Source organism: Halichoeres trimaculatus, unplaced genomic scaffold, assembly GCF_033239565.1.
Source record: "Halichoeres trimaculatus isolate MK-OKI-2021-1 unplaced genomic scaffold, fHalTri1.1 fHalTri1_scaffold_8, whole genome shotgun sequence".
Taxonomy (NCBI): domain Eukaryota; kingdom Metazoa; phylum Chordata; class Actinopteri; order Labriformes; family Labridae; genus Halichoeres; species Halichoeres trimaculatus.
In genome coordinates, this window is record NW_027437186.1 from 9,686,484 (window position 1) to 9,711,191 (window position 24,708).

Consider the following 24,708-nt stretch of genomic DNA (forward strand, 5'->3'; position numbering starts at 1 on the left):
ATGTTAGCGTGCGTGTTTGTGTGTGTGTGTGTGTGGGCAGGTGTTACAGTGATTCATCCCCACTTCATATGCTTTCCATTCACATTTAATGGATGACAGATAGGCAGTAAAATGGATCCTCTCCTCCATGAGTCTTTAGCTCCCCCAGCAGAGGATGAAAAGATCCTTTTTTCCCCTCAATTTTCCATCCCTCGTTCCCTCTCTTCCCACCAGAGACCCAGAACTTGAGCCAAATAATTTGAGGATAATTTTTATGATTTGTGTTGGCTCGCTGGGATGGGTGGGATTTACCACATAGAACAATACAGTGAGAGCCAGGACTGTTAAACGATCTCTGATGTCAGTTTGTTGAACCTTTTTGTTCCTGGTTCTCTGCTCTGACATTGTTTGAGCCGTTTTATGGTGTAAACCTCAGCAGACCTGCTGCTAATCCAGCAGGTTAAAATAAATGTTCACAGTGATCTGACCCCGGTCTGTAACCCTCTCTGTCTGTTAACATTTAAATCATTGTGTGCTTTTTCTGCTGATTCCTGCCTGCGTGTTTACATCACATCTAAAACCTCTTCACATGACAAGGAAGTGCTTAGATAACAGGTCTGTGGATCCTGAAGAAAAGTTCACACTAGCATCTGTGCAGTACTGACGCATTATAGCATTAGCTTACTTACTGTGGCAGACTTTTACACATCCATGTTTCGAAGCTTTAGCTGCTACAAGAAAAGAGTGAGGAATAAGAGATGGGCTTTCAAATGACACCATCTGAGCATCCATCAGTTGTGCTATAATAAATGTAAATCCAGACCTAGTGGCATTTTGTGGTGATAAAGAGTTGCTGCCTAATTCACTCATTACCATAAAGCAAGATGGAAACAATGAGATGAGTCCCAGGATCAACCCCTGAGGAATCCCAGACTTCAGATAATCACATTCAGACATGTTAACCTGATGTAGAGGAAGAAAACTGGCCTGAAAGAAAACCAGATATCAAAGTTAAACCTTCTCAGACAATAGTGGCATATTGCAGAGACAACCTGAAGACCCATCAAATATCACCTTACATGGATATACAGAAATGGTGGCCAATGTCTTGGCGTGGCATTGATGTATTCCAAGAAAAACAAAGGGTAAGGTCAGATCAAAGTCTTTGCATGTTAGCAACTTTGAGAAAAATCACATGCTCAGTTCAACAATAAAGTCAATCCCCTCCCCACATTTATCTACCAAACAACCAGTCATCCAGTTTATCTGTTTCTGGAGTCTTTGTTTCACTGTAAACAGTATGTTTCACATAGGAATAACTCTTATTTTATCAATATTTTTCAGAAAAGGGTGGATTGCCCACTCCAAGTCGGGAGAGAGTCTTTACCCCAAGTGGAGGAGTTCAAGTTTCTCAGGGTTTTCTCGAGTGAAGGGAAAATGGCGTGAGAGATTGACAAACGGATCTGTGCGGCGTCTGCAGTGATGCGGACGCTATACCGGTCTGTTGTGGTGAAGAGAGAGTTGAGCCAGAAGGCAAGGCTCTCAATTTACCAGTCAATCTACGTTCCAACACTCACCTATGGCCACGAGCTGTGGGTAGTGACTAAAAGAACAATATCGCAGATACAAGCAGCTGAAATGAGTTTCCTCCACAGGGTGTCTGGGCTCAGCCTTAGAGATAGGGTTTGTAGCTCGGACATCCGGAAGAGGCTTGGAGAAGAGACGCTGCTCCTCCGCATCCAGAGGAGCCAGATGAGGTGGTTCATGCATCTGGTGAGGATGCCTCCTGGATGCCTTCCTCGGGAGGTGTTTCGGGCATGTCCAACTCAGAGGAGACCCCAGGGTAGACCCGGGACACGGTGGAGAGAATATATCTCTCGACTGACCTGGGAATGCCTAGGTATCCCCTCAGAGGAGCTGGTGGAAGTGGCCGGGGACAGGGGTCATTGGTCTTTGCTGCTGGCTCTGCTGTCCCCGCGACCCAGACCTGGGTAAGCGGTGGAAAATGAATGAATGAATGAATGAATTTATATTAATGAGCCGTAAACAAAGCCAGTTTTCTTCTCATTTACTTGCAATGAACAAGGCCTAAGGTTGCCCAAATAGCGTCATGTTTCTAATCTTTTAAAGTAAAATGTTTGGTAACACTTTACTTTCGAGGTCCACTAATTTTATCGCACTTAGGTAATAATTTGACAAAGTTTTTTTTATCTCTTAGCAATTACCCCCCAAATTTTTGAGAATTTGGTGAAAATTAGCACATAACTTCTGGCCTGATTCTTTTTTGCAGTGCGCCTGTACTCACAATGTCTTTCACAATCAGGTAAGACCAACTTACAACCCCACTCTTGGTGAATATCACATCTGAAGCCTTCAGTTGTATCATATAAAAGATTATAGGCCTAATCATAAAGGATTAATTATCAACTGCTTATTGGGAAATTATCAAGAACATTAAACCTAACTTCTGTTTTTAAGAACTAAGCAGCTATTTATCACCTGCTTCTCTAGAAATAACAGAAACATTGGGATACCTCTAAAAACATTTTGAGGTGGGTTGCGATTTGATTTCAAATAAATTATTTGCTAATCGTCACCTTCTTACCTTGCAATTTGGAGTAAATTTCAAAGAAACTGGAACAAAAACAGTAACCTACCAATTGTGACTAGGGACAATACATTTGGACGTTACTTTAGAGAAGGTATTTGCTAATTTCAAAGAAAAAAGAAAAACTTTGTCTAATTATTACTTAAGTGTGATGAAGTTTGCAGACCTCTAAAGTAAAGTGTTACCACATGTTTTGCTTTGTCAGATCCATTGCAAGAGGAGAATGGTACAACTTTCAAACTGCTCTATTGTGAAATGGTGGAAGTCCAGTTTATCTCTGTGTTCAGGAGATTTAATTTCTATCTTGGTTTACCAAAACCGTGTCATGCAGATAGTTTTCTAAATTGATGTTTTTGATTTCTGGTGTTTAGCAGAATGTTAGCTTCACTAGCATACAGCTATTTGTTCATCAAGATAAATGAAACATTGTCGATGGGAGCCAGGCTTGTTTAATTAAATGGAAACCAGAACTCTACTCATATCGTTGTCTGGTCTTGGTGTAACCCATTTCAGTAAATGGAGAGTGTCGTCTGGAACCAAAACAGAAAGATAAGCTGTGTCACTTTCAGCAGTCATCTCTGTGACGGGTCTGTGATTGGCCTGCGACAGAGACGATAAAAATCCCACAGTTCTCCCTGTTACATTGCTTCACTTCCCCTGTCCCTCCTCTTGCTCCCCTGGATCACCTCACATTTTTCCAGATGTTTTTTGTCTCTCACAGTCGGACCTGTGCGGGGACATGGATTTGTCCCTGTTGGATGCTGATCCACCCGTTGGACGTTAACTGGAACTCTGGGTTCTGTGGGATCTTCCAAACAGGCAAACAGATGAGTTATGATGTTATGGTGAAGCTGACCTTGTTTAACTGCCTCTCACTGTTTTTCTCCTTTCAGACTCTGTTTTTAATTCAGAACACAATCTCCACGTGTGACACAGATTCATTTCTCACTGGCTGTACTGCTGTGAAAGGTTCTGTGATATGTTTATCAGTTCAATGTGGTGTTATAGGGCAAATATGAAGACCTGTCAGGAAACTACACCACCACCGTCTGTTTCCTGATGCCTCTCTGTGTTGGATTGCCAACATGCAGCACAGAGTCCCTACAGCTTTTAAAATAAAGACAGTCCACACATGATGAAGACGTGAAATAAAGACATGACTACGACAGTTCTGTTCTGTTACCGTCTTGTTCTGAGACAAATCAGGTGCAGAGCTCTGACTCCTTAAGGTTCACTGCAAAAACTGAAATCTTAGCAGGTTTTGATGTTTTAGTTTTAGTAAAGCCTTAATGAGCCACATTCACGGATAAAGTCTGGATTTCATTTCTTCTTTTCCATTTTGAGAAATTGGAGGACAGAAAAGACAACAGACTTGCTCATGAAAAATAGAAATCTGCCAAAGGGGTAAGAAACATTTGTTGATCAAGTTTCTAAAAATTAGGAATAAGTCTTCAAACAAAATTTAAATAAGTACCCTTTATTTTCCTGATTTGCATTTTTTTTCAATTCTTTCCAAGCAATTCAAGTTTTATTTTTTTTAAATCTTTTGATATCTTGATGTCTTAAGATTTTTTTTAAACATAAATAAATTCATTAACAAACAAACAAACAAACAAACAAACAAACAAACAAACAAACAAACAAAAAGACACATAGATAAATAAAACGCTTTTCCAGTGTTTTTAGCAGCAGATTGTTTAACATGTAAAAGCACAGACAAAGCCAACAGGTTCACAGCTAAGTCACAAACTGTAATACAAACTGTTCAACTGCACACACACACACACACACACACATACAAAGAGGTCTTAAACAAGGGCATGGTGGCAAAGGTGGAAAGACTCAACAAAAGAGAAAGAAAATCATTAGTGTTCATACTAATGATTTTAAGAGAGGATAAATACCAGTTTATCTTTCATATCAATGTGTGATACAAAGTCAAATAAAAAGTATAGCACAAATAAAGCTGGATATGTTGGCTCAAGATAATGACTGAAAATGTTACATTATGTGAGTACAACGTACCTGTGTGATAGTGTTACTGTGTGTGTGACTGTGGATGTGAGTTAATACTGATTGCAACACTTCACAGGCCTGAACATGTATGATAGGTTCAGAGTTTCTGTCAACTGTGTGTGTGTGTGTGTGTGTGTGTGTGTGTGTGTGTGTGTGTGTGTGTGTGTGTGTGTGTGTGTGTGTGTGTGTGTGTGTGTGTTCGAGGGTTAATGAGTCAGGGTTGAAGGCGCTGACAGACACATAATCCTCCTGTTTAGACACATTACTTCTGGAGGCTCGCCAAGGACAAATGTAATACTCTCACAAACACGGACATGAATGAAGGACTGTGGGAACATCAATCCTCTCTTCTAAATATGACTTGAGGTTCAAAAAGTCAACAAACAGCTAAAAATAAAAGGTCAAAAGAGGCCAGTGGTGCATATCATCCAAGTGGATGAAATGAAAACATCAAAACACTCTATTCTGGTCTGATGTATTTTGTGTTTAATTTGCTTTCTCTTTCAGTTTATTGCAGGATAACTTGGGCGAACACTGTTCCCTACATGTTAACATCCAACAGCACCCACAATAAATAGCGTCTGCTTTTTTAATGGGGCTGTGTATTCCTTCTTAAGAAGGATATTTTTCTCTTTAACACATTGTTTATGCTGATAACAAACAGAAAAACAGTTCAGCTCACTGTTAAATTTTCTAGCCTCTGTGTCGTGATTGTAGTCGGGAAGCCTAGCAGACTTGTCGATCTGCTGTGGTGCTGAAGTTAACGCTAACTCCTGGGCTAGCTGGAAGTAATCAGAACACACACAAGTCTGTTTTTGGTCTTGAGGTGTTGGAGATATAATCATCAGCATGCAAACTAAATTTTTTATTGATACACATTAAAGAAAACAAGCAAGGTGATCAAAGAAAATATCAAGACGATCAATGAAACAAGGTTAAAGTGTTGGTTGTAAGGCTGAAGAGCAGCTCTCTGGAAAGCTTGTTTTACAGTGAAAGCTAACTGATGCTAAGCTAATGGAAATAAGCACAGCTCTTGGGATTTCATATCCACTCATCTATGAGGTAACCTCCTTCTTATATAAGAGCCCTGTTCTGATCCGGTTCACATCACAGTTTATTTAACTGGATTTCTCTAAATAGGGTCTGATTGGGTTGCATAAGGGTCCCTAGAGACCCGGGGGGGAGTCGAGGGTTTATTGGACCAGTAGAAAAGACAGAGAAGGATTGATCCAGAGAGATGAGGGATAGAGTGTGTGTGAGAGGGAGGCAGAATAATGAGAAGAAGCTGCTTATGTTTAGTTTGAACTTTATTTGTGTAAGTGGTCATCTGAAACTGGCACAATATAAATTCAAACGCCAGTCAGCAAATCATGAGATGATCAGATGTCATCAGGGGTAAAAAGATGGAGCAAAAGAGGTGATACCAGAGGGATAATCCATAAAACTGAATAAATGTATACAGAGATTAATGTTTCAAACAGGAAACATCGACCACCAGGGAAATTCCGGCCCTAAATCTGAGCTTCAAGAAACAAGCTGTGCTAACATTAGCAGCCCAGTTTGCAGCAGTACTTTAGCTTTTGTCCCTTAAAACACATTAGTAAAACACTAATTTTAAACAAAAGAAAGTTGCAGTCAATGTTGATAAATTCCTGCTTGTACCTCTCCCATGATAATTAACATGAAACTACTTTGAACAGTACATGCTGTCAAATACCTGACACATCTATGTTGAAACAATGAAGTGAAAACCTAAACAACATATTTGCTATATTTGGATACTGACTGATCATGTTGGAATGTAACCAAGGTAGTCTAAGACCAAAGCAGTGTTATGAGGACCTAGTACAAACCTGGGCCTGCCTCCACTCTGGGGGCCTGATCAACTAAAGGTTTGCGTCTATTAAAACATATGCAAACTTGATAGCATAAGCAAAGCTGATTTATAACCAGATGCACAGAGGATATGCTTGTCAAATGAGCAAAATAGCACACCCAACCCATTTAGCGTGTTTGCCTTCATGAATCTATAGAATATATACAGATCATCAGAACGCACAAAACTCTAGGAGGAGATGCTAATATAATCACTTAGCGCCTGGAGAATGATTTACCAAACATGAAAATGTTAGTGGTCACTGGTTTGGTGTCCATGTTTAGCGGGTTTGAAAGGCAGGTGCGAACTAGCACAGCGTTATGCACAAACCACTACGGTCATTGTGGTGAGTGGAAGGCAGAGGTGTAATGACAGACCAGAGAGGAGAGAATCATCCGTGCACGCATCAACATGTTTGGACTCTAAGAAAAAAAAAAAGTGGAGACAGCGTCTATCTAGCAAAGCCATTTTTGAGCTTCGATTTTTTTGACTGGGGCTTCGTGTTTTCGCCCGGTGCGCTGGTCTCCGCCCGTGTGTAATGGAGGTTCATCTCCTTTGCTCTCTGGAGAGCACAGGAGATGAACCTCCCTCTTTGTTTGTTGGTGGCTCAGTTGAAGGACCACTGTCACTGAATGACCTCCCGACTATTGCAAGGGCATTGATGGTCATTGTCAGCCTAGTGTCCCCGTGGAGAGCGTGTGCCACATTGGACACAGCTTTCACCTCTTGCAATAACCTGTGACCCATCTGTCTGATTTCTCCACCTTCATGGCTTCAAACTTAATTTTTCCTTTACGGCCACTCCGCTCTCCCAAACTGGGGGTGATGAATTACACACCAGAGGTTGTGCTCCAGGGCAGGTGGCCTGGGTTCAGGTTCATTCTGCTGCCCTTTGCAGCAGACTGAACCGCTCTCTTTCCAGTTCCCTTCTCTACCCTCTGGCTCCACCTCTCAGTAAAGGAATCAGATCTCAAAAATAAAGGGAAATAAAGGAAAAGTATAAATGTTTTGATAAATCATGCAATTTGAATCTTGACCTGAGATGCTGAGAGACTTCTTCCTTTCTCTGCACACTTAAGTGTTGCAACTATATTTGTTGGCCCCATGTATTAGCTTCGAGTTGAGGGATCATGTGAACCACACCACTACATTAACACTTGAGTCTTTCAAAATAAAACACCTGAATGCATGAGATGAATTGGACGCTTCAGTGTTTGAACAGCGTGTCCTGGAATGTCCCGAGACTCTCAGCTCTCCTGATGGTTTTTAGGGCCGGATAACAGCTCACCATCTGCTTTTATGGAAGTAATATGCTGGGTCATTAATCTTGTGTTTTGGATTGGAAACAATTTGTGTCACAACTCAGGATTATTTTTCACAAAGACAGGAGAAAGACATTTACAACACTTCTCTACTCCTCACACTTAGCCATAACTGCAACTGTGTATTTTAAATCACAATGAATGCATTTCAACAATACTTCATCCAAAATTTTCTGAGCTGTATCGTTCCAACAACACCAACTTGTACAAAACAGGACAACAACACATTTAAATAAAGACTTTCCTTGATCTTCAAAAACTTCTTTTTCCTCTCTGTATGGGCTTTGTAAATGTTGAACACAAAACATATGCACATTGTTCATTTTCAGATGTTTGTGTACCTTCGTACTGGCTGCTCATCCAGTGTGTGCTGTGTGAGTTAGACAGAATCATAAATGTAGAGTCTGAGTTTGGGAAGCATAGCTTCAGCTTTTGGACCAAGCATAGAGCTGTGTAATGGGGTCTGACTGATACTTATTGAGGATTTTGTTTAAAATTTATTTTTAAATATTGCCTATACTGCCTCACTGGTAACTGTAGTAGTTTTACATTATTTTAAGGTATCAGCTTTCCACTCTGTTTTATGAAAAACAAATTTTCAGTCTGTAAATAAATTCCTTTGTTGAAGCTGCTGTTTTTTTAAAGTTTTTTTTTTTAAAGGGTCTGCAGGAATTTCCATTACTACTACTACTACTACTACTACTAATCTAATAATAATAATAATAATAATAATAATAATAATAATAATAATAATGATAATAATATTTACAATGCACTTTTTATTTCTTATAAATCTCAAAATGGTACAAGAAAAAGTTACAATTCTTATTTTTTAAAATAACTATTGTAAATTAAAAACCTCTTTAAAGAAGAATGTCTTGGCTCAGTGCCAACAGCAGCACAAACCCACAGTCTCCGACTGTAGCTTCGTAAACATGCTCACTAGCCCAGCAAACACCTGCAGCATTGTGTTTCTAAGTGGGAAAGACTCAAGAGCCATGCACCTGACCCAACATATTAGCACAAGCTAATCACAGGTTTTTAACACATACCTGGTTGGTAGAAAGCTAGCTTGCGTCGCTCCTCGCCCCAAGCTGCTCTCCAAGTGCCTGAAAGTGAGTGAAAGTCGAGCCAAGCTTCACCCTCGTTAAGGGGAAAGCTTTATCTGTTTGGTGTTTTGTTTCACTTTGGTTGTGTTTTTCTTTCTCTGTGCTACATTCGCTATCGTAGCTGCTCGGGGTAGCTCTTTCACTCGCTAATCAACACGCAAAGTCACTTGCTCACTGGGCGTGCTGTGGTTGACCAATGTAACCACATATACTCTACTCCTAAATATGTCCCAATACAACCAAAACATCAACATTCAGGCAGAAAGGGGTTTGAGGCAGACACAGACACTGACACACATGTAAAGGATCCCATAAAAGACGACTGAGCAGGATTATTCCTGTGAAAGTTGGCATTCTATTCATGTTGAGAATATGGAAAAATCATGATACCCCTCTTTAAAAATAACAGCAGAAATTGTGAGATCCAATGTGCTTCATTGCACCACTTTTTATTTGGTTATTTCATTTGGTTAAAATACGATACCTCCAAACAAAACTTTTCATTGCAGACTCAGAAAGGAAATAACCAGAAACAGGAGTCCTTTTGAAGGCCTTCCCATGACTGCCTGTATCACAAAATGTTTTTGCAGATATTTGGCACTTAACGCTCTGTGGTCTGATTACCTAAAATAAATCTGGATCTGCAGCTGAGTGAAATTAAAGCCAGATAACTGATTTGATGATTTACTTGGAGAGATTGCACACGCTGCAGACACAACAACTGTTCAGTCCAGTGGATGGTGAGTATTCATTCATACACAGGCTGGGCTCAGGACTCAAAAAGCGTTGTCACGTTGTCAAGTGCACTTTTTGACAGAGACACACTGAAAGACAGATCAGACTGAGACACAGAGACGCTCAGAGACAGGTGTGTGTTGGTGGGAAGGAGTGTGAGAATCCTGAGGACACTGGTGAAAGATTTGCTGACACCACAGGCTCAGCGTTTTCTCCCACACATCTCGTCTGCTGTCCCCCCTTTTCACGCGGCACGCCATCTGAACGGAGGTCTGTGCGGATGCTGAGGCGATTACCTCGGGGATCCTGCGGGCGGATTCCTGAGGGTTCGCTGTGACATTTCACGATTAGTCACGATGGCTAAAAGCATGAGTGTCTGTTAATTTCATTATCAATGGATGTTTCTGTCTGCGCTGCTCGCCCACTCATATTCAGGGAATTCTGTCTTCCAATCCCTTCAAACGGTCTGTCCCTGTGGTTTATCCTTGGACTGGGGTTAGTTCACCTCAAATCAAAAACAACCAAACTAAGGCTTTTGTTCATTCATTGTACTTTTCCAACAGCTGATGATGATTAGTGTTTTCATTTGAAGGAAATAAAACAATATTTGATCCAACAAACCCACTCATTTTTCTACTTTTTGATCTGTTGACAACTGCAAGATGATGAAATGAGAAAATCATTTGGATCAGGCTCTATTCAAATTAAAACAACATATTAGATCACTCGTTAACTCTAGTTTGACAGATTAGAATTCCAAAACAAATTTGTTGTTGTAGCATTGTTGAAAACTAGCTGTTGATGTTAGATAGCAAAGAGTTAGATAAGTGTGAGCTGAGAATCACCTGAACTGACATCTAATGTTAGCTGATTTGACTACACTGTTAAAAGATGATGATGAATATTTGGTTATTGAGAATAATGATGATGTGAAATCAGAAAACTCTTTCCTTCTGCACACCAGTGTTTTCTGGCTCAGACACAGACTGAACCTCTGATTTGGCTTCTGAAAGGCCTCACAGAAATAAGACATGCAACTGACAGCTTGCTGGTCTCAAAATGTGAAGCCTGTGTTGATGTGCCGTTCTTTGAGTGTTCACTTGAGGCTGGCTGCAGAGAGACCAGAAACCACGTACACTTGGAGCCAGGTGACAAATATATATATATATATATATATATATATATATATATATATATATATATATATATATATATATATTTTTTTTTTTCCTTTTCTGAGTCTAATCGCTTCTTGACTGTACCTCCAGACATATTTTACAATCTCCAAAAAAATACACAAGAACGGCAGCTGTGAATCATCATATGTTGTAAAACCTCATTTTTAACCTTGTATAACTAATGAAAACAAAACTTTTTCAGAATAAAGAGGACTTGAGTACAAGGCAATTGAATGATATCTTCAAATCACCACAGAAATCGGATGTGAGAAACATTTCTACAAAGTATATTAATTTTTTAATGTTTAACCACAGCCCATCTGGAATGACTGGAGTGATGGATTTTTTGACCTATACTGCAGCCAGCCACCAGGGGAAGCAGTTTTCTTGGCGACCTCACTTCGAGCTGAGCAACATGACGTTCATTTCTTTTTTTTATAGTCTATGGGGTTGCCACCTTAGAGGCAGAAAAATAAAGGACACCCTCAGCAGTGGAGGAGGGGGGGCACCAGTTGCGATAATGTCTTAGAAAAACTTTTGCATTGTGAATTGTGCTGATATGACTTTTTGTGTCAAAAGGAAAGAGTATTGAAGTTTTTTTTCATAAATGGTACAGGAACTTTTTTCATGCTGTATTAATGAAATGTCTGTATTCTTGAAGTATCAATGATAAATAACTTATATGAGTAAACACATTAAGTTAAACACTATGGTAGCTTCACAATAATTTATGCTTTTTCAAAATCTTGTAATGTGGATTTGTTGGGATTAACTGTTCCAAATTAGTAATGAATAAAATTACCGTATCTGTAGTAGGGATGGGTACCGAATTCGGTACTTTTATAGATACCTACTGAATTCTGTCAAAAGTACAGGGTACCAATAAATTTAAAATCAAAAGGTACCATGTCAAGGTACCTAAACACATCCTTATGACTGTGAGGGAGTGGAAGAGTAGGGGATTTCTCATGCTGGACATGAACATAGCTTTGCAAGATTATATATTAAGGAATAAATATGTTTAGTTTAAAAAAAAAGTTTTATTGTATATATATATATATATATATATATATATATATATATATATATATATATATATATATATATATATATATATTTTACCACATAAACACATGAAAGTACCGGAAATTGGTACTGTAGAGTATCGGTACCGATTGCCAGGTACCGGGTAATGGTACCTTATCGTTTCAAATGTGAAAGGTACCCATCCTTAATCTATAGATGCTTCAGGTATGAAGAACTGTGAGACTGCTATTTGGAATTTGTTTGTCCTGATGTTGTGGTAATATTGCTTTCCAGCAGCATTCCATTGCACGTCAAACAGGCCGACATGCATCCCAGAAAGCATCAGTGAGAGATTTTTACGTGCCCTACGAAGTCATTTCACTGACACTATCAAGTCAGTCACTTGAATTTTCCCACTCACGTCTGTGTTTTTGCATCCTTCTGCTTTTCAATGGGGCAGGAGTCTTGGTTCCAGGTGCAGCAAAAATAACAGACATGTTTACTTCTGATTGACTTTCTCTCACCCACAGTTAATAATAAGCACTTCTTCAATGCTTAAAATTGACCAACCAACTGCCGCCCTTGGTAGGCAGAAGCGAGCTTATGTTGAATTCAGGCAGTATGGGGCTGGATTCAAGGCAAACTGGGAATACAGGACAAACTGCATCCTGTATTGATTTAATTCGAGACGTAACATTTTAGTGTGAAATACAGGACAATTCTGTATTTTTCGGTACAGGTGGCAACCCCATGTACACATCGAGCCAAAAAAACATGGACTTTTACAACATTTAAAAATTTGTTGCAATCTGGCACAAAAATGGCTTGAATGGGCCTGAATGGCTCATATCTCTATAGTAACACTGTACAGAGTTGATTTTTTTTTTTAACTCAGCCATTAACATATTAGGATCCTGAGTTTGTCCAATCAAAGGTACAGCTCATGTGACTGAGGGGTCTGATTTCTTTGTCATGACAAAAAAACTCAGTGGTCATTGTAGCAGTTCGTAAAAGCATAAAAAGTTTCTCTTCTTGCTTGAAGATAAAAAAGTCCAGGTTAAATAGGCTAAACTGAATCGAGATCAAACAAGTTATGTGATCAACTACCCCTCTTCATTTTCTGTGACGTTAACGCCTTTTTTCAGAGTACAAATCAGACAGTAAATATTTGCCAGCTTCTTTCCAGTCTGACATGGTGCGTTTCTCCGAAGTTCAGCCCAGGGTTTGTATCCAGTTTGATCCTTGGTGATCTCAGATGATCAGGGAAGTGATGGACAGCGAGAAGTATGTGGAGCCGCAGATCACCTCAGATGTATGCTTGCTGAGCTCAGGATGACATGGAGATCCACAGAGACTCTAATTGAGTGTAAGGAAGACATTTCAACCCAAAAACAAGCCACAGCTCATCAACATCTGCAGACGCTCAACATTTCCAGCTTTGTGAGACACAGGGTGCGTATGTACGTGCATGTCTGCACGTGTGTGTATTTGAACAGGAAGGGGGAGATGTTCTTGGCGGGAACGCAATCAGGGATCAGACGTGTCTTTCTGCCAAGGACAAGTTTAACTCTATTCTGCTTATTTTTGGCAGCGGACACCCAAGTAAATCACAGCCCAGCTCTGATCCATTACTACAACAACAAGACTTCATACTGTTCTGGGGTCAGAAGTCACAGGGATACACAACTCTAGACCAGTGCAGGGCCCAGAAAGAGAGCCAGTGAGTCAAATGTCTGAGAACAGTAGACTGAAGTGAGACAGCTGCTGTTTGTCTCAGCTCAACAGAAGAGGAATGAAGAGAAACACGAGACTGTTCAGGAAGAGCCTGACAGTAAGTTTCTCAAGGCTTTCAAAGGGTCTGTCATGGAGTTTTACAAATCCGACAAATGTTGAGCCTGTTCTCATGTACTGTTCACACAAACTCTAAGGTGTTTACGACGTCTCTGTGCCTGCTGACATAACCACGTGTTTTGTTGTATGAAACTTTACAAAGAACTGCTCCATGCAGCCTGTGTGAAAAGACATGCTAAAGACAGATGAGGCCTGCTTGGGCTAGTGCACAGGGAATGATGGATGGGTTAATAAATGCTCTACTTTCCCAGAGAGGCCAGAGAAACACTATGATGGCTGTCCTGTTTCTTTGAGTCAGTTTGGAGGTCGCGCTGTGCAGTTCTTAAAAATTGATGCAACAAAATCATATTTCTTTTAATGTAGTATGCAAATAAACAGCTGGGCCAGTCAGTTATACAAATCTATGGAACATGTTATTAATATGCACAAGGACTGACCTGCCGGCAATGTAAAAGCTAGTCTGTTAGTCTGTGTGGGACATCATAGAGGAATGTCCTAGTTGTTCAAACAGAAATATTGATTCTAACCAATAGACCAGGAACAAAGCTGAGAAATGCACTGAGAAAAATGTTTGAGAAACAGCACGGAGACGGATCTAACTGTGGGTGCGTCTCAAAGCTCCAAAGTTTCCTCCTTCCTCCACTTGCGTCGTTCGCTTGCATCTTAGGCCCCGTTTACACGATGTTTCATCTGAAAACGCTAAAAGGCAGGAAAATAATCTGCATTTACACGGAAACACACAGGGACTGAAAAGGCTACAGTAAGCATGCCAGGCCTGTAGGTGGTGCTATAACTGTCTTGCTCAGAAGCAGCTTTTGGTAGATCTCCACTGAAGTACAGTTGAGCCGATCATCTGGTGTGCTAGCGTATACTAAGTGCAACAGCGGAGCAACAGATGCACATTTTGTGTAAAGACTATCAGCGGATTCATCATCTTGAGCAGCACAAGCACAACACGGTAGTTCGCACCAATCGTAACGACGGTACTGTTGTCCTGTTGTATGCACTTGCATACAACACTTGGGAGGCAGAGTGTGACGTTAGTGTTTCCACTGAAAATGCTTACTGTTTACACGGCAACAGTGTCGGCAGTGTTTCAGAAAATTCCCACTCTGGAGGTCGTCTTCAAAAGTTTGTCTGGTTTCATCTCTGCAGGCAAACTAAGGGGACGTGCATTCAAAACGTGCTATGCCTTCACTCCACAGGTATCTGAACCTGTGATACTTGTTAGCTGCAGTGCCATAGCACTGGAGTCCATGTGTCATTAGATCAGGGTTATGTGTTTTGGAGGAGGGGGCACAGTTCAAGGCCGGTGGTCATAATGTTACAGCTGAACACTGTATGGTTTAATGGCTGCGCTGATTGCTAAGCTAAAGCTGGAAAGGCACATTTCAGTGAAGATGTTAAACTTTGTTCCAGGTCTAATTCTGACAGAAGTTGTTGCTTGACTCAGTTTTGCTTTTTCTTTTTTTTTCTCCATCTCCTGTTCTGCTGCAGATCATCACCACACACACACACACACACACACACACACATTGGCTCATAAGTGTGATACACCACTGATTGAAAGGAAGGATGAATAACAGCTCTGTGTTTGACGTAACCGTGTCGGCTTTGAAAAGACTCAAATAGACCTCCATTCATAATCACTAATCATAGACCAGCTGCTTAGCAACGGCAACAAAAACACAACCGCAGCGGAACAAATGAGTGGATGTGATTCAGTGAAAGTTTTTAAAGAGGACACGAAGCCTCGGATGGCAAAGCTTTGAGTCACAAGTGTCGTCACGCTGCATGAAAGAGCTGCAACTCACAACACAAAGAGGGAACTCATTAGCATATACAGATCTACACTCAAACTTAATATGCATACATTAAACACATTATGTCACTCTCGCTCTCATACACACACCCATCTCTACACTGTGGAACACAGAGGGCAACAGGTGCAGAGCTGCCTCAAGAAAAAAAGAATTTAAATAATTCACCATCAAAGATAAAAAACATATAAGAATAGGAGCTACTCTGTGCTCGTCTTGCTCAGCTATTGATCATCCAAACCTTCTGCAGAGAATCTTCACTTTAGTTTGGCTTGGATTGTATCTTTCAGATCAATACTAGTTTGATCATGTTAACAATAAATCTTCTTAGCGCACAATAGTGCGTTATGGAGTTCCTCAAGGCTTGGGCCGATTCTTTTCATCTTGTATTTGCTTCCTCCTGACACTTTAATGAGGAAACACTCAATAAACTTTCACTGCTATGCAGATGATACTCAGCTTTACTCTTCAATAAAACCAGAAGAAACCAGTCGCTTATCTAAACTTGAAGCATGCCTCAAAGACGTAAGGACCTGAGCCAAAACTTCTTACTGCTGATCTCAAAGAAGATTGAAGATTGTTCTTGGACCTAAACATCTCAGAGAGGCTTTCTTGAACAACATCGCCACCTCGAACAACATCAGCTTGGCGCCAACGCCACTGTCAGGAACCATGGAGTTCATTTTGATCAGGACCCGTCCTTTCACTCTCACATCCAACAGGTCTCAAGGACGGCATTTTTCATCTTTGTAATATCAAGAGAATTAGATACATCTTGTCTCAGAGTGATGCTGAGAAACTAGTCCATGCTTCCGTTTCTTCCAGACTGGACCACTGCAGCTCTCTTTTATCCAGCTGTGTTAATAAGTCTATTTGGACTCTTCAGCTGGTTCAGAAAGTTGCAGCTCGGGTACTGACTTGCACTAGGAGAAGAGAGCTCATCTCTCCAGAGTTAGCTTCTCTACACTGGTTACCTATAAAATCTAGGATAGAGTTTAAAATTCTTCTTCTGACGTACAAAGCTCTTATTGGCATCAGGCCATTCTCTCTTAATGAGCTCATTGTTCCGTATTATCCGTCTAGGTCACTGCGCTCTCAGCATGCAGGTCTGATCGTTGTACCTAGGGTCTCTAAAAGTAGTATGGGAGGTCGAGCCTTTAGTTATCAGGCTCCTCTTCTTTGGAATAACTTACCGGTTGAGGTCCGGGGAGCAGACACGGTCTCAACCTTTAAGAATAGACTTTAAACTTTCCTTTTTGATAAAGCTTACAGTTAGAGCTGGATCAAGTCTGAACCAGCTCTTAGTCATACTGCTATAGGTTTAGACTGCTGGGGGAAAACTGACACTCAGGGCTCCTGTTTCCCTCTCTCTATCTGTCTGTCTAACTCTGGATTGTTGCTGTGGACGGCCCACTGTTGTGGACCAAAGTCAGAGAAGTTCCCAACTTTGCTGTGCCTTGAGTCCTAAAAAAAGAAAGAAAGACAAACATGGCAAATTTTGTGGTGCAATTAAAATGGATCATTGTATTACCATTTCTGAAGAAATGGTTTTTCGATTGAAAGCTACGTTTAATCATGGTATTTTTTAGAAACAAAAAACAAACATAAGACAGGCTCTACAACACATGTATAGCCTACTTTTGCTGTAAAGATCAGCTTTCCAAACTGGATTGTATTCCAGAGCCAGCCTCAGGCAACTCAGGAACTGCAGTTTTTAGATCTTCCTCTGGGGCATCATACTTAAAGACTGGAGGTTACCAAACAGTTCTAAGAAGCATCCAGTCTCAAGTGGACACTCCAGGAACAGCAATTTTTCTTACAGCTCTGCTGGCTTCACTCATCCACAAAGGATGCTGCTGTTTGGCTGTTACATGGGCAGCCAGAATCTACCTTGTGGATTGTTGCCTCAATCAAGTACGTTTCATCCATCCAGTTCCACTTTCTCTGAGTGAATGGCTTTCTATCACCTGTTTACCCTTACTTCCCTTGTCAGAGGTTTGAAATGTATTTAGTTGTGGAAATAAATGCCCTTCTTTTCTTTTCTTTTCTTTTCTTTTCTTTTGCTAATGCTCATATTTAGAGCTACTGCATTGTTTGTCCTTTTGGGCCACCATAGTATGCTGCCTGTGCTGTTCCCTGCAGATGAACTCTCCTCATTATTGACCACTGGCAGCAGAGGCATCTATAAATGAGATGATTGTTGCCCTGTGCTTTCCCCCACGCCGTGTCTCAACAGTGACCCTCTGCACCCCCCACTCCAGCCTGGCACCAGTCACTAGCCTCAGATCAGCTCCCACAGCAGAGTGCGGGGCCACTTACTGTAATCTCAGAGAAGTTATTGGGAATTCAATAAAAATAAGCAGGGCTGAATGTTTCTCCTAAATTACAGGGTTGGCTGTGGGGCAGAACAGGGGGCTGTCTCTAGGAGGGGGTGGGCTCAGCCTGTACTCAGAGTTATGGCCATAAAGTGACCGCAAATGGACCAAGCTCACACTCCTTTGTGATTAGTGGGGCTAAGGGGGGGCGGGCGCTGCCCTGGATCTAACAACCCTGCAACACCACCATTTATCTTCTCCATCCTCCACCGCCTGCCTCCACCCTCTAACGGAGTGGTGTTCAAACTGGGGTTCATGCTCCCCAGAGGAGCCACATGATGATTTATGAAGTGTTGAAACATGGATCTGTTCTTCACAGCCACACAGCTGTGTGATTCATGCCTTTCTCCATGTGAAATTAATGTTTGCAGCTTTTAGCCTTTTTAGAATTAATCAAATTTAAGAACCACAGAGAAAACATTAAAGTGTTTCAGAGCCACAGATGTTCAGTCTGGAGGGAACAAGAAACTGGTGCTCGTTTTCTTTGTTTCATTAACGCCTCGTCATAGACTTAAAATGAGGGTAGGAAGATTTTTTCAAAATTTAACGTGAAAGCCACGCAAAAAAGGTTTGGACTGGCATTTGTATCCACTGCCTAGAAGAGGAAACGCTCCTAGAAGTATAAAGCTGTGTAACTGTGAGGAGGCCTATGTGAAAATGAGAAAAAGATTTTCTTCTGGAAAGTTCATGGTCATTTGTAAACAATAGTCCTATTTATAGTCCAGTAAACCATGCTCTGCACCAATGAGCAACAGTTTGTGTGTTCAGAGCATGTAAAACTGAGAATACTTCACTTTTCTTTGATCCAAGACTTGAAAAAAGTGTTTTGTACATAGTTCCTCACAGTTTTGCGCCTTTAGCCCTGGTTCTCCTGACCTCATAGAAGTATAGATGTTCATATTGCAGTGAAAATTGAGTCCACATCGAGTAAAAATGTGAACAGAAGCAAAAAACGTCTTAAGAATCAAATAAGCTTATCTTAGGTGCAGGACTGTGTAGATTTTGTAAAGATTGAACCATAAAACTTTTTTCTTTGTTCCTTATGCCTCAGGGTACCTACAAATGTGTTGTATATATTCCCACCTTATTTTCAAATGTCTTTTAATGTAATTTTAATGTCCTGGAATTCAAATTCTTTATTTTGGGACCTTAAGCAGATATGAGATTAAAATGCGATTAATTAGATTTATTAATTACAAATCCTGTAATTAATAAGATTAATTTTTTTAATCGCCTGACAGCACTACTTTGAACACAAAGGAACCAAGTGACAACAGCTATGATTGTATCATTTTTTTCCCCCTAAATTGGAACAAAGGAAATTAGCCACAGGTGTGAATACACCCATAGATATTCTCTGACTGTTTGCATCTCTAAGACTGCCATTTATTGTACATTAAAAAAGATTGCACTTTGTGACACCATAGTTCTTGACTGCTTGACTCATGTTCATGTAAGTGTTGCATCAGAAACCACCAATCAAAATCTGCATCATAACTCCCAGTCTGTTGGAAACTTATCAGTTTAAACCGGAGTCAAGTTCCTTGTATTCTTGAAAATACTTGGCCAATAAAGGTGATATTGATTCTGATTCTGATTCTGAACTTTTCCTTCTTCTGTTTACTCTGTTCAAGATGATCACTGCATCTCTCCAGCATTCACCCCCTGACCCTGGAGTTGTGAGTGATGGCTGTCTTCAGTCATGAAGTGGACGTTCGAGAAACAAGTGGTGCTATAAACTGAACAAATATTGTCACTTATCACGTAGCCCCAAAAATATAAAACAAACCCATTTTTTCCCAAATGTAACTTAAGAAGCAAATCCTAAGCAAAGTTATTGGCATGTATTCAGGCAAATGAGGTAACAATGTTTATCACAGTGATGAAGAGTGGATGGATCTTTAGCTAGTGTAAACTGGTAACCTATAGGAAATACTAAACCCTTTTGCTTTTCAGCTCCACACTTGCAGCCAAAATGTTGTCACTTCTAGGCTTTACACCTCTCAAGCACTAGATGAAGTTAGTGTATTTATGTCTTCTTCATCTATTGTATATAGACCCTTCAGTTTAATTCAAATAAATAAACGGTAAAATGCCACATCATCCTCTAACTTTGAGTAAAGCTGCTCTGCTTGTTGAGCACCATCACAGCTGTGACCCACTCCAAGAACCTCCTGCTAACTGTGGTCCTCCTCCTGAGGTCCAGCAGTGTGTGTTGACCCAGGGAGGGGGCTCAACAGCTGGGTGGAGGCCTGAATCCTGGAACACATACTTTCCAGAAGAACACTAACTAATGGTCAGCAGGGAGACATAACATCATGAGTTTAAATGATCTCTACAGTCTCTGGGGCAGCCAGCGGTCAGAGGATAAAAAATCATTAGTTTTACCCTGAGGTCATCGTGTTCTCTGTACAATGATGATGTCATTACATCCATGGCTAGCTGTGTAAATTGGGTGATGAAGCTGTTAACTGATGGCAGGAAATCCTTGTTCGCCTTTTTATCACGTTTTGACTTCAGACGCTATTTTTACCTCCATTCATCTGCATCACATAAACCGAGCATATCTCTGATCCCATCCTATCAGCAGAAATAAACAAGCATTACTGTGGTGAGAAGTGGTGGAGTGGGGGTTTAAAGAGCTAAAGAGCTGCCGTAATAACATCTGATCCAACGTGTGTGGGTGACATAGAGGCCCCTGTCAGAAGAGGTTGTGAAGATACACTCATTCCCCATGAGGAATTTTTTTTTTTACCCATTGTTTTTTTCTGCACTATCCAAAAATGCTTGCAGACAAACATAACAAACATGGAACACAGTTTCTATACTTAATTCTCTGTCACCAAAAATATTCATATCACAATATGGCCACCCTTTGCCTTTATCATAGCCTGGAGACGACCTGGCACTGCCTGGCATGAGTGCCGCACTGTCTCTGCATCAAGTTTTGACCATGACTTCATCAGATCTGTCTTCAAAGTGGTGACACTGCTGTGAGATACTCTTGAGACCTCCCTCTCCAGGATAGACTGGATCACAAAGGCCATTGGATTGATGTCCGGACTTGACGGAGGCCAAATGTTTTTGTCCCAGAAGCCAGGAAAGTGCTGCTTGCACCAGGCCTGTGTGACTCTGGATGTGTGAGCTGTTTTTTTTTCTTAGAAGTGGCAGAAATCATTTGTCTGTGTTGCATATTTAGTGCTTTCAGTCTGAGATCCTGTTTGACGATTCTCCTCTGTGAAGTTCTTGAGATGTTCACTTCCTTTGCTGTTGCCCTCATGCTTACTTTGGATTCTCTTCCTCACCATCTCAACAACCCTTTTGATCTGGACTGAATGTTTTCTTCCAGGGATTGGCTTGCTGGTGGTATTGCCAGTCTCCTTGTATCGTTTCATGACATTGTAGACAGTCATTCGACAAACATTCACCTTTTTCATGATTTGCATTGTTGTCAGTCCAGCCTCCCTTGAGGCCACAATCTGGTCGTGCTTACCCTTCGATGCCATACTCCACAATCATTAGGAGTAAACAAATGAACTCAGGTACATCGGAAGCTATGCCTTTTAAGAGAAACTATCCTAACTATTACGTTTCTACGACAAAAGCTAAGCAAAAAAACTAGAGATATACGATGGGTAAAGCTTTCTGGCCCACCCTGTAGTCCAAGGAGACTTGGTTTAGCAATCAGAGGGATGCTGCAAGCCCCAGTGTGGACCAAGATTGGGAACTGGACGGGCAGCTGGGGAGGTGTTGGCATAAATTCCTGAGCTGTTGCGGTGCCTTTGAGCAAGGCACAAAACCTTCAACTGTCCAGGTGTGAACCATCACTCAGTCCTCTCTTATCAGTGCAAATATATAACATGATTTAGAGTGTAAACAACAGAATTTGCTCCCTCGAGGAGATTCATAGAGTATGTCTTCATCTTTTTATTGTGGTATTATAACGTCTTGAGTTGGTGCAGTGAATTAGATTAAGTGAGGAGTCTTTTTAAGAAGCTCTGGATTTAAGTGCAAATCTTCAAGAATCAGTTTCCTCTGTAGTAATGACTCCAGGGTGAGGCTTTTTTCTGTCTGCTCGCTAAATGTCCTTCAGTGTGAATCCCAGCTGCACAGCAGGTGATGTAACTCTCTGTGGAAACTCAGCCAGATGTGAGGATCAGAGTGTTGATGGATGAACTGCATCATATAAACAGCTGATTCAATAGTTAAACAATGCTGGGACATTATGCAGCTCATTATCCGTACATGTCAGATAGTTTTAATTCATGTGAGAAATGATCCTTTAGAGATCCTTGTTGTACTAAAGCTGTTAAAGTCATTCATGACTGTTCTTTTTCCATATTAATGAGTCACTGAATGGATCGTGGTCCAGATGCTCTGCAGCACATTTTGAGAGGAGGTGACTTTTATCATTGAGGGTCCACCTGAAGCTGATTACATCAGGGGTATCCATCATAAAGTCACTCTGACACGCTGATTAATGAACTACAAACTGCTACTTTAGGACTTTTAGACACCTCAGATCCTTTATTATGTGTTTTAATCGTTGAGTAAATTTAGTTTGACTTTATTGTCAGGAACAGGAAGTTTATCAATGAGCTCATGTTTCTGGTGAAAACCCAAACCTGCCCACATGGTTGTTGTTTATTCTTTTGCTTTGCTTTTGTTCTGATTGCCTGCATGCATCGTAAACGCATCACTGACACATCATCCTGATCTCTTTTTCAACTTCTCAGAGATCCAGTGCTTTAAAACAGGACTCTTAACCCTTTACAGCCTGGTTCAATGAACAATTTGAAAAATAGATTGTTTTGAAGTGTTTTTGCATTCATACAGATGTTACATTGAGTGGAGATTGTACATTTGAGTGTAGTAAACACAATAGTTATAAATAAGTTGTATTACATATATATAGACATGAGAAGTTTATCCCCTGAGCAATATATTGTGACATAGTGGATCTAATACAATCTTTGGTATGTGTAGAATATGAATCAATGGGTAAGAATAAGATTCAAAGGCCTTTTCAGCTGCATCAAGACCTGACAGGGTATGTCGCAAATTTGCAGCACGAGAATGCTAATTTCTGGACGCTAATCTTTACGTTATTGTTTTGATATTTTGCCGAAGTCTGGTGAAACACAGTTAACACAGTATTCCATCCAGAGGACGAGGAGTCTTGAATGGAGTCAAGAAGACTTGAATGATTAGACATTCAATATTCCACTTGGTTAAACAGAAAGTCTTTCTTGAGGAGTTTTCAACTTCAGGTTTCAAAACCACATTTTGAGTACAGATGAAATCGATGAAAGACCGCACCTGTTTGGATCCGTATGCCTGGCTACACAGATGTTTGGTAGGTCATTTTACACAAAAAGAGCAATGAAACAATGGTTGGCCACATTCATATGTTGAGGAACTTTAAAAGAGGAACAGAAATGTTCTGTTGGATCATCTGAGTGACAGAGCAGACTTCAGGGGAAACAGTGAGGTGCAACTGATTTTACACATCCTCAAACAAACGCCTCACAAATAATAAAACCCTGTTAAACACAGTTTGTGTGTGTGTGTGTGTGTGTGTGTGTGTGTGTGTGTGTGTGTGTGTGTGTATAACATGGTACAAAAGGTCAAAAGGCTAAAGAGGAGAGTAGCTGACATCATAGACCATAAAAGCTCCTCTCCCTCTCTGTCTTCTACCTCCTGGTTTCTAAATCTTTCCATCAATTTACCTCCTCCTCCTCCTCTGTCTTTCTCTATCTCCTTTTCTTTCTTCCTGTAAAAATGTGGATCAGTCTTCCCTGCAGCAGCCAATCACAGCCCAGCTGAAGTCTTTTGTACTGAGCAGAAGAATCTAAACAAAGTCACACACACACACACACACACACACACACACACACACACACACACACACACACACACACACACACACACACACACACACACACACACACACACACACACACAAAAACAAATATAAACACACATAATGGAAACTGCTTGGCTAAATTCTTCTCCTCTGCATCACATCCTGCTTTCTCTCTTTTCAAATGTTGGCACAAACGTTTATCTTTGCTACATGACAAATAGATTTATAGTGGGAGCGGGAAGTCTTAAATGTTAGAGTATGTTTGGTTGATATGTTCAGTGTCAGTGATGAGTCAAGAAAACCTCAGGTTCAAGTCAAATCTTGAGTCCCAAGAGAGCTGAGGAGGATTTCTCTGCTGAAAATAATTTCTTGGATTTATTTTGTAGTTATGGTGGACACAGGAGCTGGACTGTCAAAAACCGAACAGAAGAGCAGAAGAAAGCTAAACAGGAGAGTGATAGAGCACGGGCTAAAACACGGGCTAAACTGTTTGTGTTAATGTTGGTTCCAACCCACAGTCAGCAGTTATTCTGCAGTGGTTTGTTCAAACTTGAGAGTCTATCAATAAAATGAAGAGTGAGGTTACGTTAGCTCTGATTGGTGAGGTTGGAGTTGGTAGATAAGCACTGGTAGGACATAACCAGGATTCCCCAACGTTACACGCTACAGGTTGTGAGTAGCACTAAATATGAATATAATAATAAACTATGGAACAAACTGAGTTTATGAAGTTTGCTTGTTGTAAGGTTTTAAACTATAGCACTATGTAACTACAAATAAGCACATTACCTTGTTGTGTTGTATCCTGTAAAAAGTTGACTTAAACAAAAAAAAAGTACTGTTAAAAACAGGATCTGGCTGCCATTCATTGCTTCAAAACAAACAACCAGGTCTTTATCCTGAAAATATAATCTTCCCAAGCTTCATTGATTCTGCTGCACAATTAT